This window comes from Rattus norvegicus, chromosome 17, assembly GCF_021556685.1.
Source record: "Rattus norvegicus strain SHRSP/BbbUtx chromosome 17, alternate assembly SHRSP_T2T, whole genome shotgun sequence".
Lineage (NCBI taxonomy): Eukaryota > Metazoa > Chordata > Mammalia > Rodentia > Muridae > Rattus > Rattus norvegicus.
In genome coordinates, this window is record NC_141550.1 from 5437131 (window position 1) to 5451887 (window position 14757).

The 14757-nt window shown below is 46.2% G+C and overlaps 1 long non-coding RNA gene across 1 annotated transcript; it reads left to right on the plus strand.

Annotated features, from left to right (window-relative positions):
- Positions 1-1227: 1227 nt before the first annotated feature.
- LOC147999952 (uncharacterized) lies at positions 1228-13825 on the plus strand. The gene is made up of 4 exons (XR_015641024.1): positions 1228-1391; positions 4013-4163; positions 9515-9618; positions 11956-13825. It is a non-coding gene; the product is annotated as an uncharacterized LOC147999952 (long non-coding RNA).
- The last annotated feature ends 932 nt before the right edge of the window (positions 13826-14757 follow it).

Genomic DNA, 14757 nt, shown 5'->3' on the forward strand with positions numbered 1-14757 from the left:
TGTCAGGCAAGTACTATATATACATTATATACATTGAGCTGTACCCCTAGGCCCTAGAGGATGATGGTGGTGGTGGTGGTGGTGGTGGTGGTGGTGATGGTGATGGTGATGATGATGACGATGATGACGACCCTTTTTGGGCTGCATAACAAAATGCTTCAGAGTAGGGAGACTCACGTGGCAGAAATCCACTTCTGACAGACCTTGAGGCTGGCAGTCCAAGACCACGTGCCAGTGTGGTTGGTGTCTAGTGAGAGTTCTCTCTCTACACTAGCAGCCTCCCCCACCCCCACCTCCGTGTGCACACATGGAGTCTTTTATGATCCCGTTTCTGTGTAGAGAGAAAAACTACAAGCTATCTCAGAAGAGTGCCAACTCCTCCAGACAAGGGCCCTGTTCTCATAAATTCACCGCACCCTATCTACCTCTCTGAGGCCCTAGTATGCGAACCTGGGATTCAGTTTACCACAGCACTGGCCAGGTTTTTGGCAGCTACTTTACATAATTCTAGATAAGTTCTAGAAATTAAAATTCTCTCGATTGCTACAATAAGGCGAGATTGAATAGAGGGAGGAGCCACTGCCTGAAAAGGTCTCCATTTCCTCTCGGGTCCTGCCACCTCATACCTGCCTGCGACTCGTGGCCCAAGAGGGGCGTCCATCGTGAAACACGTGACTAGTAGGCTAGCCGAGTTTTTGAGAGAAGAGCGTGGGACACCAGAGGCTCTGGCGTGTCCTTCCCATGACTTTTCTGCTCACCACCCTTCCATGTAACCGAATTCCAATAAAATCACAGAAAGCAGCATCTGGTTTGCTATTGAGTGTTTTGGACAATTATCGGCTTTGACCAGGGAGAGCAAGCCAATCCCCAAAGCACATTGGCTTTGTCCAACTTGTTGAAAAATACAACCTTTATCTCACTCGAAAGTAAAAAGATCATGGTGTTTGGCTTTCTGTCAAATCAAAGACGTAAGCTCAGGGGGCCGGAACGGAACAGCTCCGGTCCCGGCTGGTCGCTCACCACGCATGCGTGTGTTCCCCAGAAACTCTGAATAGGGCTTGTGTGTTCTGCGTTTTTTCTTGTTGCTTAGGGAATAGTAGGGAAGTTGAGTGTGGAGCATGCATTCCAGGAGAGGGAGAGAGGGAAAGAGGGAGAGAAGGAGAGAGGGAGAGAGGGAGGGAGGGAGGGAGGGAGAGAGAGAGAGAGAGAGAGAGAGAGAGAGAGAGAGAGAGAGAGAGGCAGGCAGGCGCTGAGACTGACTTGTATAGCATGGTATTCAGTTCCAAGAGGGGCCTGTGTTGTGGGGAACTTGGAGAAAGACAGGGTAGAGAGGAGGAGACTGGCAGGGGACACACTCTAGTCCCAGTGGTCAAAATGACCTCGTCTTGATGGTGAGAGCTGTGCAAATATGGGGGATGTAAAAATCGGCTGGAATCTTTCGATCTCAGGGGAGGTCAGCACCGAGACGGAAGGCAGGGTGGGCAGGATGTGACTGGGCATTAACTTGGGAGCCATTATGTTCTGAGTGGGAGGAAGAAAGAAATGGAGAGAGGATGGGAGGGAGCGTGGAACAGAAGAAAGAGGAGGCAGGAGGGGGAGAAGGAGCCTGAGAGGGGAAGGGGGAGGGAGAGAGAACAAGAACCCAGATTAAGACCCTTAGTGTTTCTGTAACTCTTCAGCCATTGGTGGTATGCGTGGGATGGGAAGTTGTACAGGATTTTGAGGAGAAGGGGTCTGTGAGCTCAGTTAAGGTTAAGTCTGTAACTAGAAGGTCACAGTCGTATGTGTGAGAACGTGAGACAGGAAGCCAGGTGAGACAGGGTGACGACCTGCATCTGGGCAGGGGCCCCATGATAGTACTGGAAGTGATCACATCTGGGGTAGATTTTCAGAGGAATAGATATTTTGTGCTTTGATGGATTCAACAAGAAAAACTAGTATCAAGATTCCCTGGGCTGGAGAGATGGCTCAGTGGTTAGGAGCACTGACTGCTCTTCCAGAGGTCCTGAGTTCAAATCCCAGCAACCACATGGTGGCTCACAACCATCTGTAATGGGATCCGATGCCCTCTTCTGGTGTGTCTGAAGATATTGACAGTGTACTTGTATAAATAAAATAAGTCTTAAAAAAAGATTCCTTGGGAGGGTGGACAGAGTTCAGATTTGGACACACTACACCTGAGACGTCCATCAGAGGTCAGCAGAGATGCTGGGGAGGCTTCTGGGTGTGGGGTGTGGAGTTCTGTAAAGGCCTGAGCTGGAAATAGAAGCGTGAGAATAGCTGTCAGGAAGCTCTCCTGTTAGGTACCAGGAGCCTGGTGTAGGAGTGGGGGTTAGGGAAAGTACTGATGAGAGGAACTCGGGGGCCTTGTGTGGGTTCTCAAAGGCACCCTCTCACCCGCTGCATCCTGTGAGAAAATGTCCACACTTTAACCTAGACCGCGCCGAGCCTCTCTTTCAGACTCCAACATCTTACAGGCTTCTATACATTTTACACTAGGGAGACCAGTTTATGTGTATTTGACCCAGATTTCCTCTAGGTTTTTGAGTTTTAATTTTAACTTTTCTCTGTTATCTTTTGAGAGAAGTTCTCACTTCGTAGCCCTGGCTGGTCTAAAACTCACTGCATAGAGCAGAATGTTCTGGAAGTCATAGAGATCTACCTTCCCCTGCCTCTTGAATGCTGGCCTAAAGGTGTGCGCCCCCACAGTTGGCTCCTCCAAACTTATTCTTAGTCATTTTGTTAGCATTTCTAAAGGTGCGTATAGAAAGGATCTATAGCTCTCCATTTCCTTCCTCACAGAAAATGCAATAGGACCAGCTGCCTCACACACCACTGCCATGCCTTTGCTGCTGACGGCCTTTACCTTCAAACTATGAGCCAAACCCCGCCTTTTCTCTATAGCTTACCTCCTATATGTATACACACATGTTTGTGCACATGTGTGTGCCTGTGTGTATATGTATGTGTGTGCCTGTGTGTATGTGTATGTGACCTCATGTATGTATGTGTGTGTGTGTTTGTGTTTGTGTGTGTGCCTGTGTGTATATGTATGTGTGTCCTGTGTGTATATGTATGTGAGCTCGTGTGTGTGTGTGTGTGTGTTTGTGTTTGTGTGTGTGCCTGTGTGTATATGTATTGTGTGCCTGTGTGTATATGTATGTGACCTCATGTGTATATGTGTGTGTGTGTTTGTGTTTGTGTGTGTGCCTGTGTGTATATTTATGTGAGCTTGTGTGTGTGTGTGTGTGTGTGTGTGTGTGTGTGTTTCCTACCTTCTGTACCACATGGCATTTGGAAATACTGGCCTGGCGCAGTTAATGCTTTTAACAGCTGATTGCACAGCACAGTGTGGCCCTTGCCCCAGGCAGGACATTTCATTCACTGTATTTTATGGAGGAGAGTCATGGGATGTTTTCCTGCCTGAAAATGCAAAGGGAAGGCCTCGCTCGGTCTGCGCTTGTTTAAAGTGAGAGCAACACACCCATGCCTTACAGATGAGGTAGTTCTTTTTAACAGTGTGAGCCAAAGCCTGACTTTCCGGCTGTCTTCCATCTGGAAAACTTAAGAGAAACATTGACCCTCACAGCCAGCGCATCACAGGAAATGCTATCCGGTGTGTATATTTCTAATTCAATATCATCGAGTTCTTAGGGGATAGAGCTGTTAAAAGTTGCCAACCGCAGATACATATTAACCCTTTCACCCAATTTGTCTGCATCCCCTATCCAATCACACCTCGGAATGGATTCTCTGAAGGGTGAGAGGGTTCATGGTGGCCAGGGTTAGTGCCCAGCATCGAGGCATGGTGACAGGTCTGGTGATTTTAGGAGTAAGTTTTGAAGACTGTGAATGGTAGGGTGAGGTGTGATTAGCCTGTCCCTTTGATGCCAGTGTGTGTGTGTGTGTGTGTGTGTGTGTGTGTGTGTGTGTGTGTGTTTGTGTGCAGTTCTGCAATGGGGCACTGTACTCACACCATGTTGCTGACCTCTCTCTATTTCCTACCAACCAGGTCAAACTGGGGTCACACAGGACGGTGCTGACTTCCTCCTCCCTGAGTGATGGCTTCCAGAAAGGACCTCTCAAGAAGCATGGCTTTACCACGCCATACAACACAAGCTCCGGTTTCAAATGAATGTGTTGAACAGAGTGTGAGGAAGCCGGTGAGAGGGAACAGACTGGGGTAACTACTGACTGCATCCATTCCAGCCCCTATCGGTGCTCCCTTGAAAGTCTCAAGACAGGAGTTCCTGTTTCTTCTCATTCTGTTTCTTCTTCTTCTTCTTCTTCTTCTTCTTCTTCTTCTTCTTCTTCTTCTTCTTCTTCTTCTTCTTCTTCTTCTTCTTCTTCTTCTTCTTCTTCTCCTCCTCCTCCTCCTCCTCCTCCTCCTCCTCCTCCTCCTCCTCCTCTTCCTCCTCCTCCTCCCCTCCTCCTCCTCCCTTCTTCTTCTTCTTCCTCCTCCTCCCTTCTTCTTCCTCCTCCTCCTCCCTTCTTCTTCTTCCTCCTCCTCCTCTTCCTCCTCCTTGTTCTCTTCCATTAAAAAGTTCTCATTTGTGAATTTGGTACAATGTACTTGGACCACAGTCTTTTCCCCAGCTTCTCCTAAATACCTCTCCCTTCCCTACCCACCCAACTTATCCAACTTTGTGATCTCTGTCTCTGTCTCTGTCTCTGTCTCTCCCTCCCTCCCCCACCATCATACACAGTTGTGCGTCTCTTCCCTTTCCTTTGCCTGTAGTGTGGGACTCTCTTTGTTTCTCTGTTCCTTGCCAGCGTGCACTGTTGTTGCTTGAACGTTTGAACTTAGCCATTCTGACTGGCGTGAGGGGGAATCTCAGGGTCACTGTGATTTGCATTTCCCTGACGACTGAGGATGTTGAACATTTCTTGAAGTGTTTCTCAGCCATTAGAGATTACTCTGTGGTAATTCTCTGTTTAGCTCTGTATGCAATTTAGGGTCCCTTTAATTGGGTTGTTTAGTTTGTCGGCGTCTCACTTCTCGGGTTCTTTATATATTTTGGATATTAGTTCTCCGTTAGATATAAGGTTAGAGAAGATCTTTTCCCAATCTGTAGGCTGCCATTTTGTCCTATTGAAAGTGTCCTTGGCCTTACAGAAGCTAGGCAGCTTCATGAGGTCCCATTTATCAATTGTTGGTCTTAGAGACTGAGTCGTAATTGGGGTTCTGTTCAGGAAATTCTTGTCTGCTGTACCAATGAGTTCAAGGCTGTTATTCACTTTCTCATCTTTAAGATTTCACGTTGAGGTTCTTGACCCACTTGGGCTTGGATTCTGTGCAGGGTAATACATGTGGATCTATTTGCATTCTTCTACACACGGACATCAAGTTAGATCAGCACTGTTTGTTGAAGATGCTTTCTGTTTTCCACTGTATGGGTTTGGGGTCTTTGTAAAAAAAAAAAAGTAAAAAAAACCAACAGTCCATAGGTGTGTGAGTTTAATTTTGGGTCTTCACTTCTATTTCACTGATCAATCTGTCTGTTTTTTATGTCAAGTTTTTGTTGTTGTTGTTGTTATTGTTGTTTTTATCCCTATTGCTCTGTAGTATAGCTTGAGGTCAGGGATGGGGATTCCTCCAGAGGTTCTTTTATTGTTTAGGATTGTTTTGGCTATCCTGGGTTTTTTGTTTTGCCATATGAAGTTCAGAATTGCTCTTTCAAGGTCTGTGAAAAAATGTGTTGGAATTTGATGGGGATTGCATCGAATCTGTAGGTTGCTTTTGGTAAGATGCCCATTTTCACTGTGTTAATCCTACCTATACATGTGCATGGGAGATCTTTCCATGTTCTGATATCTTCTTCAGTTTCTTGCTTCAGGAACTTGACATTTTTGTCCTACAGATCTTGCACTTGCTTGGTTAGAGTCACACCAAGATACTTTATGTTATTCATGGCTATTGTGAAGGGTATTGTTTCCCTAATTTCTTTTTCTAATTCATCATTTGTATAAAGGAGGACTAATGATTTCTTTGAGTTAATTTTATATCCAGCCAGTTTGCTGAAGTTAGAGAAGTTCTCTGGTAGAAATTTTGTGTTGCTTATGTATAATATCATATCATCCATGAAAAGTGATACCTTGACTTCTTCCTTTCCAATTTGTATCCCCTTGATCTCCTTTAGTTGTCTTATTGCTCTGGCTAGAACTTCAAGGACCATGTCGAATAGATAGGCAGAGAGTGGGTAGCCTTATCTTGTCCCCGACTTTAGTGGGATTGCTTCAAGTTTCTATTTAATTCGATGTTGGCTATTTACTTGCTGTGTATTTCTTTTATTGTGTTTAAGTATAGGCCATGAATTCCTGATCTCTCCAAAACTTTTAACATGAAGGGGTGTTGGATTTTGTCAAAGGCTTTTTCAGCATCTAATGAGATGATCCTGTGATTTTCTTCTTAATTTGAGTTTATTTATATATTTGATTTTGTTGATATTGAACCATTCCTGCATCCCTGGGATAAAGCCTACTTGATTTGGCTTAATAATGTTTTTGATGTGTTCTTGGATTGAGTTTTTGAGAATTTTATTGAGTATTTTTGGGTTAATGTTCATTAGTGAAATTGGTCTGAAGTTCTCTTTCTTTGTTGAGTTTTTGTGTAGTTTAGGTATCGGGGTGAATATGGCATCATAGAATGAGTTTGGCAATGTTCCTTCTGCTTCTATTTTGTGCAATAGTTTGGGGAGTATTCATATTAGCTCATCTTTGAAAATCTGCAGTAAAACCATCTGGCCATGGGCTGTTTTTGGTTGGGAGACTTTTAATGACTGCTTCTATTTTCTTAGTGGATATGGAACTGTTTAGATAGTTTACCTGATCTTGACTTAACTATGGTAAGTGTTATCTGTCTAGGAAGTCATCCATTTAATTTAGAGGAAGGAATTTGTTCTATGAAGCCACAGCTATGCTGATACCTAAACCACACAAAGACTCAACAAAGAAAGAGAACTTCAGACCATACAAAAACACTCAATAAAATTTGAAAACTGAATCCAAGAACATATCCAATTTTGTGCAGTACAGACCTAATGATTTTTTTAATTTCCTCAGTTTCTGTTATGTCTCCCTTTTCATTTCTAATTTTGTTAATTTGGATACTGTCTTTGTGCCCTTTGGTTAGAACCAAAGAACCAGCTCTTGGCTTTGTTGAGTCTTTGTATTGCTATCTTTGTTTCTATTTAATTGACTTAAGCCCTGAGTGTGGCCTCTGCATCAGTTCCTGCCCTGAATTCTGGAGTGGGCTTCCCTGGATGATGGGCTATGACTAAAATATAAAATTAAATAAACTATCCCAAAAGTTGCTTTTGGTCATGGTTTTATCATGGGAACAAAAAGTGTTAGGGAAGTAAGGTCCCCTTTCTATTTTCATGACAAACATTTCTGCCAATAGCCTGACCATCCCTGCTAAGCGTGCCAGCCACTTTCAGGGGGAGACTCCTGTATTAACTCTGAAGTATTCTTTCTTTTACTTCAATCAGGGCTACTTTTGGAGAACATTGACTGTGTGCAGAGGTGTTTCTGTAATTTCAAGCACATGCATCATGACCTAAAGCTAATTTTGCTCCCCCAAAGGAGTCCCACACCCTTCCTTTTGGAACCACAAACTTAAAGTGCACATGGTAAGGAATGTACCACTTGGCTGAGCATAAGCAAAACTATGACTGTTCTGAAAATTCCTGGGTGTGAAGCTGTGTGTAGCCACCTGGGATGAGCTCTCCATGCCTCCCTGTCTGAGAAGGCATGGCTTTGAGAAGCTCTCTCGGTGTCTCATTCCTGTAGTAAGGAGTCCTTCTTAGGTGTTTACTCCTGTGCAGTATTTTGATTTGCTCTTACTTGGATGACAAGGTTGCCCCTGGTCAGCCCTTGTCCCCTTCTACATCACTCCCAGCTCCCTGAGCACAGCTGTAGGTGTTCTCTTTTGATCGTTCATACCGGTTCTCTCTGGTCCTTCCTGGTCCTTTCCACTTCTCCTTAACCTCCCACCTCATCATTGCTAGAACACCGTGGGCCTCCCAGGTTAACTCTCACGTCCTCAGTCGAGCTTCCTTGATGCTGGCTCAGCTGTGGTGTTCCCCTTCTCCATTCTTTGACCTTACCCTGACCCTCTGCATAGTGCTTCACTTGGATTCCAGTGGCGACGCCATTTCTACCGTTTATAATGATGTCAGTATATAATGGCGTACGTACACATGACTCTACACCATCCCTGACACGCTGGAGGATAAGAACCATGAGCTCAAAGAAAAAGCCTGCACTGTGAGGCCTGGAGAATGTGGGCCACCATGGCAAGAGGACAAAGGAGATGAGCTCTAAGGAGACACTGAAGCATCTTCAGGGTTTCTTGAGTAACTATGACCAGTGTTGGTAGAATAGACAATGAAGGCGACTTCCATGTTTTCTCATGAGAGTGAAGGAAAAGGTGTTGGACATTAGATGGAGGCTGTATTTGCTACAGATTAGCCAGCAATTTAGCTGACTTGTGCCTAAGCCTGAGGGCTCTGCTGGAAGGCAGAATTCACGTGATTCCTGAAGACACCTAAGAGAACTTTCTAAGCAAAAGACATTGAAGGCAAGTTTTTTGGACACTTTTAACCACATATGGTTACAGACAGAGGGAAATGGTTTCAGAATAGATTCTATAATTTTTTAAAATGAGCAAAACAGAAAGATCTGAAAAATTTGTAACCTAGCCAAGACTGAGAAGGAATTGAAGAGAGCAAGCCAGGGGTGCAATGACCTTCAGGAAAGGGGTTGGCGTGGGTAGAAGAATCCAGGTTGCTGGTCATGGGAGAAAGGCCTTGGAGGCCTGTGGAGATCTCTGAGGCTCTCCTTGTCATAGACCCAGAACTCCACAAGGGCAGGGAGATTTCAAATTCTTCTCAGTGCCCTCTGTCGGCTCACTGACAAAGGTCACCATGGAGTTCTGCTCCATGCATTCCAGAGCAGGACTTCTTGGCAAGCTCACCATGACTCCAGAGGGCCTTGGTCAGAAGGTTCTGACCATTGCTCTGGCCATTGTTCTGGAAGCTTCCAGCAATAAGCTCCAGCAGTGTCCACGTGGCACTGATTCTACAGACATGTGGAGTGCAGCGGGGCCATGGAGACCGCTAAGGATTTGTTGTACAGCTCAGGGCCCAGGTAGAAACACATTGCAGGGCCGCCAGAGACAATGTATAGTGGAGCTATGGGCATAAGGTCACCACTGTTCCAGGTCCTAGATGCTTGCCTACTAGAACTGCCATAAGAACAGAGGAGTCCGAGGGTTTGAGTCCAGTCTGCCACTCCAGTGCTGTCACAGTGCAGGACACGAAATCAAAAGAGACAGCTATCTAGCTGTAAGACATAACGTCGTGCTGGGTTTGGGGTGTACCTGTGACCAGTCACCCCCTTTCTTGACTGTTCCTCCACCTTGGAGTCGGAGGGAGTGTTGGTGTTTCGCCTGCCCCACCACTGCAGCTTACATTGAGTGGTTTCTAAACGGTTCAATCTCATACTCTCACAGCTAGAGGAGCTCACGATTGCCCTGCCCACCTGGAATCTCACCTCTACCTGACTTGGAGGAAACTGTTCATGCTGAACACCATGCAGTGCTGGTGCAGGAAGGAGGTAAGGCTTTGGGGCTGTTGGAATGATGTGAATATATTTTGCCTGTGAGAAAAGCATGGCTTTTCCAATCCAGTGGTAGAATTCTACATCTTCAAAGCCTGTATGTTGAAACCTAATCTCTATTGTGGGAGGTTGGCCTGTGAGAATCAAACCTCATGAATTGCTTAACACCATCACGAAGGGATTCCTTATTGAGGGAATGCTTTCCTTCTGGAAGGTTCCTTTTCTCTTTTGCCATCTACTATGGAATGGTGAAGCAAGAAGGGTTTCCCAACATCCAGATCTGAGGAAATGGATTTCTGTTCTTCATTTGCTATCCAGCTTCTCTCATTGTGTTGTAGTCACACAAAATGGAGTATGTATGTGTGTGGTGTGTGGTGTGTGTGTGTGTGTGTGTATGAGTGTATGTGTGTGTGTATGTGTATGTGTGTATGAGTGTGTGTATGAGTGTGTGTGGTGTGTGTGTATGTTTGTGTGTGTGTGAGAGAGAGAGAGAGAAAGAGAGAGAGAGAGAGAGAGAGAGAGAGAGAGAGAGTTGGACAACTAAGATGATTTAATAAAATGCATCGAATTGTAAACACTGGGGGAACACAACCTTTGACACACATTCCTAGACTACACGTGTCAAAGGATAACCTGCACTCATAAAAAAAGCTGCACTCATCTGATACAGAAAGAACACCGGTTGGAATTTGTTGGTTCACCACTAAGGAAATCAGGAAGATGTTAAAAACAGCACAAACCATTTGGAGACCCAGCTCCACACAGTGCAGAAGGATTCCTGGAAATGTGCATCTCTGTGTGTGCACATGAGGGTTTGACTTAGAGACGAATCTGGTAAAGAGGCTACAAGACCAACCTGCCCAAACTTTCTGGAGATGTCTACTTAGGGGGACAGAAGTCATTTGCATCTCTGCCAGACAAAAGTGGACAAGCTAACACTTAACTTCACAGTGTCTGGACGCTAATCAATAGTGGGCTGAAAGGTCAGCAGAGTCCTAGAGAGTCGAAGGGCCCTGCTGGGCTGACTCAGCCGGCCTTAGTGAGGTGGGGAGGAATCTGCACTCATCTCTTTGATGCTCTTTTCTGGTTCATGCGCAAAGCTTAAACCTGGTCCCCCCACAGGCAGACCTACCTCAGCACCTTGTCCCCTTGCAGGCAGCTGTGTGCAGGAGGTCAGGGCTGCAAGCGCAACAGGGCAGACTGCAGCGTGGCCAGCAATCTATCTACACAAGCAATGTACATTTGTGAGAATGGTCAGGCTCAGCCCTCCTCAAGCAGGATGAGGAGACCGACACGAGAGGCAACTTGACGGCTTGACTTGCTCCTTCACCGTTCCCGCGTTGATGAAAGACACGCCTTCCCTTTGTGCTCTGCTCCCACGACAGGCTACTGTAGACCCCTACTACAGTCCGTGATAGACTGAGGTTTCAATAGGTGGAACGGACTCCCTCACCCTTGCCGTCTGCCCTCACGTCACGCATGCGTCGTAGGAGTGCTCCAGAGAAGGGCCTGCTGGTCTAGCTGGCCTCACCACCTCCGCTGCCTGCGTCAACACCATCTCTCCTCGGAGTCAAAAGTCTTCAGAAACTACATTCTGGGTCTGGTGTATAGTCACAGCCTCTCAGGGGAGACTTAGAAGCTTTTCTTTCTCTTCTGAAACCTCTTATTTTCATCATGACTGTCATGATGACCTGGCAAAGGTAAGGAGAATGTAAATATATATGTATGTAAATATATATATATGTATTATAAAAGAGGCAATGTTAAAAATTAAATTTTGCCTTTCAAATATAAGTAATGGCAACACTTCGGTATGCAAGATTCTACTCATTTTCTACACACATATCTAAGTATCCACACATAAATGACCTAGTGGTGATCACCATATTCTCTGGAAACCTGCATGTTAGGTTAAGGAGAGGCTGTGCTCCATCAACAGGCTCCATTTTAAGAATGGTTGGACATGATCAAGTGCCGTGGCCTAGATGACTAGAGTTTACTGAATCACTTAAAGACACAGTCGCCACATTGCTGTTTCTAGTATGTGATCGTTACGAACACGCCTGAGAGAGTGGTAAAGGTGGGCTTTGCCACATCTGTTTAAAGCAACCCCTCTTTCTGTGAGTTGTTTGTCTTATTACTTTACAACAGGCTCTGTCTTTCTCCCTGGCTTTGGCTCTTCCTGAGGACTTGGGTAGGGGAACGGGAATCCATGAGCCTTTCTTGTTACTCACTTTCTTTCTCTGAGAAGAAATAGCATCAAAGTGGCTTGGAAGCCGGGATTCCCTGTCCCCATGGTTCCATTGTCATCTGCTTCTTTCCCTCTCTTTCCAGCTGGTTCTTCTCCCACCTACCTCAAGATTTCATCTCTGTATGTCCATCAGGATGGACCCAGGAAGAGGGACAGGCCATCCACAGCAACAGGGACAGGTCACCGCTACAGCAGCGATGGTCTTTTGGACCTCCAGCTTTCACTATGGTCTCTGTATTTCTCAGAGGAAACAAGAAAGGAAGGAGACTAAACAGCCCAGCACTGCCTGAGAGAGAACCACGTGCATTCGCCTGTCGATCGATGCATCACTGGGAAGCTTGGTTTCAACAGTCTCCCCGAGAGTGAGACGTGCTCCAGGTGTGTGGCTGAGACTGCCCGGGAGCTCTTGCCATCAGCGATGGTTGTTTGGTGTCTCCGATAACATGACTTCCCTGACTTTCCTGACACCTCTGGGAACCCAGTGAGGTCTGGGTGCTCGTTTTCTCTGAATCGTAATGAGCAGAGCAACAGCCAAGGACATGGTTGGTCGGAGAGGCCGCTTGATCTGTCCAGCCTCAGCCATGGCCACAGATCTGTCTGGCTTCCTCCTCTCCTCTGCCTGCTTGGTTCTGTGCCTCACGTGGGGCCTTCCTCTGCTCAGAGGACATCACTCTCCATCGTGTGAAGGCTGAGCAACATGAAGCTCATGCAGCTGTGAAGGACTGGACCTGAGAGAAATGCTGGGAGTACCTCACGTGCTTGATAGTTTCCTCATAAGAGTTTCAGGGAAGTACGAGACAAGGATCTCCACAGATTCCCCTTCCCCCTCGCTTCCTGGGAGAACACAGAGGGATGTCTTTGTGAGTGTGTGTTTACAGAATATGGTGCTGTGCTAGAATTGGCTGAGGCCCCATGAGGTGACTCAACTCTCATATTCCGAAGTTAGGCTATTCCTAGCCTTGGAAGCTGACATTGAAGGACAGAAGTACAGACAGATCCCAGTTTGCCACCACCCTGCTTTCGAGATGTCAGAGGAACTCATAAAAAGGGTTCATAACTCTCATAAAATATAGATCAAACGTTCCCTTAAGAGCCAGACTACACCCCTCATGGGACAGGATGGATGGGGTGCCTCTCTCTTTCCTAATGAGATGAACCTTGTAAGACAACGGGGACCCAAGAATAGAAGACCTTGTGTCTGGGGGGGATGGCCTGTGACTCCTGCCAGGGATATCCAGGGAACTTCAGAGTCCAGGCACTCAGGGTCAGAAGCACAGAAAGTGCAGGTGGACAGCAGGGATTCACAGGAAGGGATGTAGGCAGCGGAGAGAGGAGACCATCCTTCAGGAGACTGGGAGGTAGGAGAGCCCCACAAATGCAAAACATCGAGGAAGGAACAGTTTCTGAGCCAGAAAGCCTAAGTCGGTGAATTAAAAACAGTTTGTACTCTTTCCCCTTCATCCCCTGTTCACAAAGGGCCAGGGTAGCCTAGTGGGTGGCAGGCTGCAGGTAACCGTCTCGAGAGAGTTCTCCCTGAAGCTGAGACTCAGAAACTTGGTTTCTAAAAGAAGTTAATGGCCTGTCATGCTGAACAGGACATCTAAATGGTAGCATAAGACAGGTCAAAGGATTTTTATTTTGTTGCCCAACCACACGTGGATGAGCTCCGGTGCCTGCTGGGAATTATTTTTAGGGCAGGCCCGGCCATGTAGGATCAGTCACTCCGTAGGGGACATAATGTCATCGTCCCTGTGAATTGCAAACACAAGTGTCTTTATTTCAACATGCAAGTTACATGGGTTATTCAGAAGACGGTTTTAGCTTTAAACAAACATCAAAAAAAGTCCCTTTCCGTTATAAAAAGACTGTTATTGTAATGCCCACAGTGTGACCACTGCACACAACGAAAGAATCCCACAGTTTATAAAACATAATATACAATACGGTACTTACAATAGGTCTTGCTAAGATGTACACGTCATGACACCATGGAAATCTAACGGCTACTTATTTTTGTCACTGGGGAGGGGGACTCCCCCAGTAGAAGGTAAGATTACAGATATGGGGCAGCCTGTGAAGGCTTATCTTGGCCTATTGCTTCAAGTTCTTCTTGTCGGAGAGAAATGGCCCAAGGTGGTCAGTCTTGTGGGAAGCAGTGTATTGGTTAATTTTTCCTGCATGAAAAAAATCAATGACAACCCATAGCCCTTTGCTCTCTTTCACCTAAAGGTTGGCGGGGTCAGATCTAATCTAGCCTTGATTGAGTGGCTCCACCCTCGTAGTGGGCCTGTGGGATGGCAGGCTCAGCTCACTCAGGCAAGAAACACTTGCCTACCTTTGCTTCTCACCGGAGGTCTGGGACAGCTTTGCTGCAGGCTGTGGTCCCTCAGACATCTTTGTGCCACTGTCTTGTCCTCCTCTGGGGACCATCGCGCTGTCTAGGGCCTGTTCTCATAGTGACAAGAAAGGCAGCATATAATTTAGGAGGCCTCTTAAGGCTTAGGGTGCAGTACTGGTGCGACCTCACCAACACGGTCACGTGTAGTATAAAAAAGTCTCTGCGTAGGGTTCTCTCTGGGCTTAGACCATTTATGTTCTCGGGTGAAAGACACGCACACAGCCTTTATATTTTTAAACATGCCTTAGGCCCTACAATAGCTGGACAGCTGCCTACCCTCCATGCTGATAGAACCCACTTTCCTGCTGATAACGCTGAGTTTCTATTTATTAATTTCTATGTTCCTTCTGGGCCTCTCTTCACTCTAACTGGCCAGCCCACATGGCCGCATTTTTTTATGTCTCAGCTATCCCACTGTGGCTCTCCGTCTCCCTCCTGCACGTCCTGCCCCTTCCAATGTGGTTCCTTTCTGCTTCTCCTCTTCTTG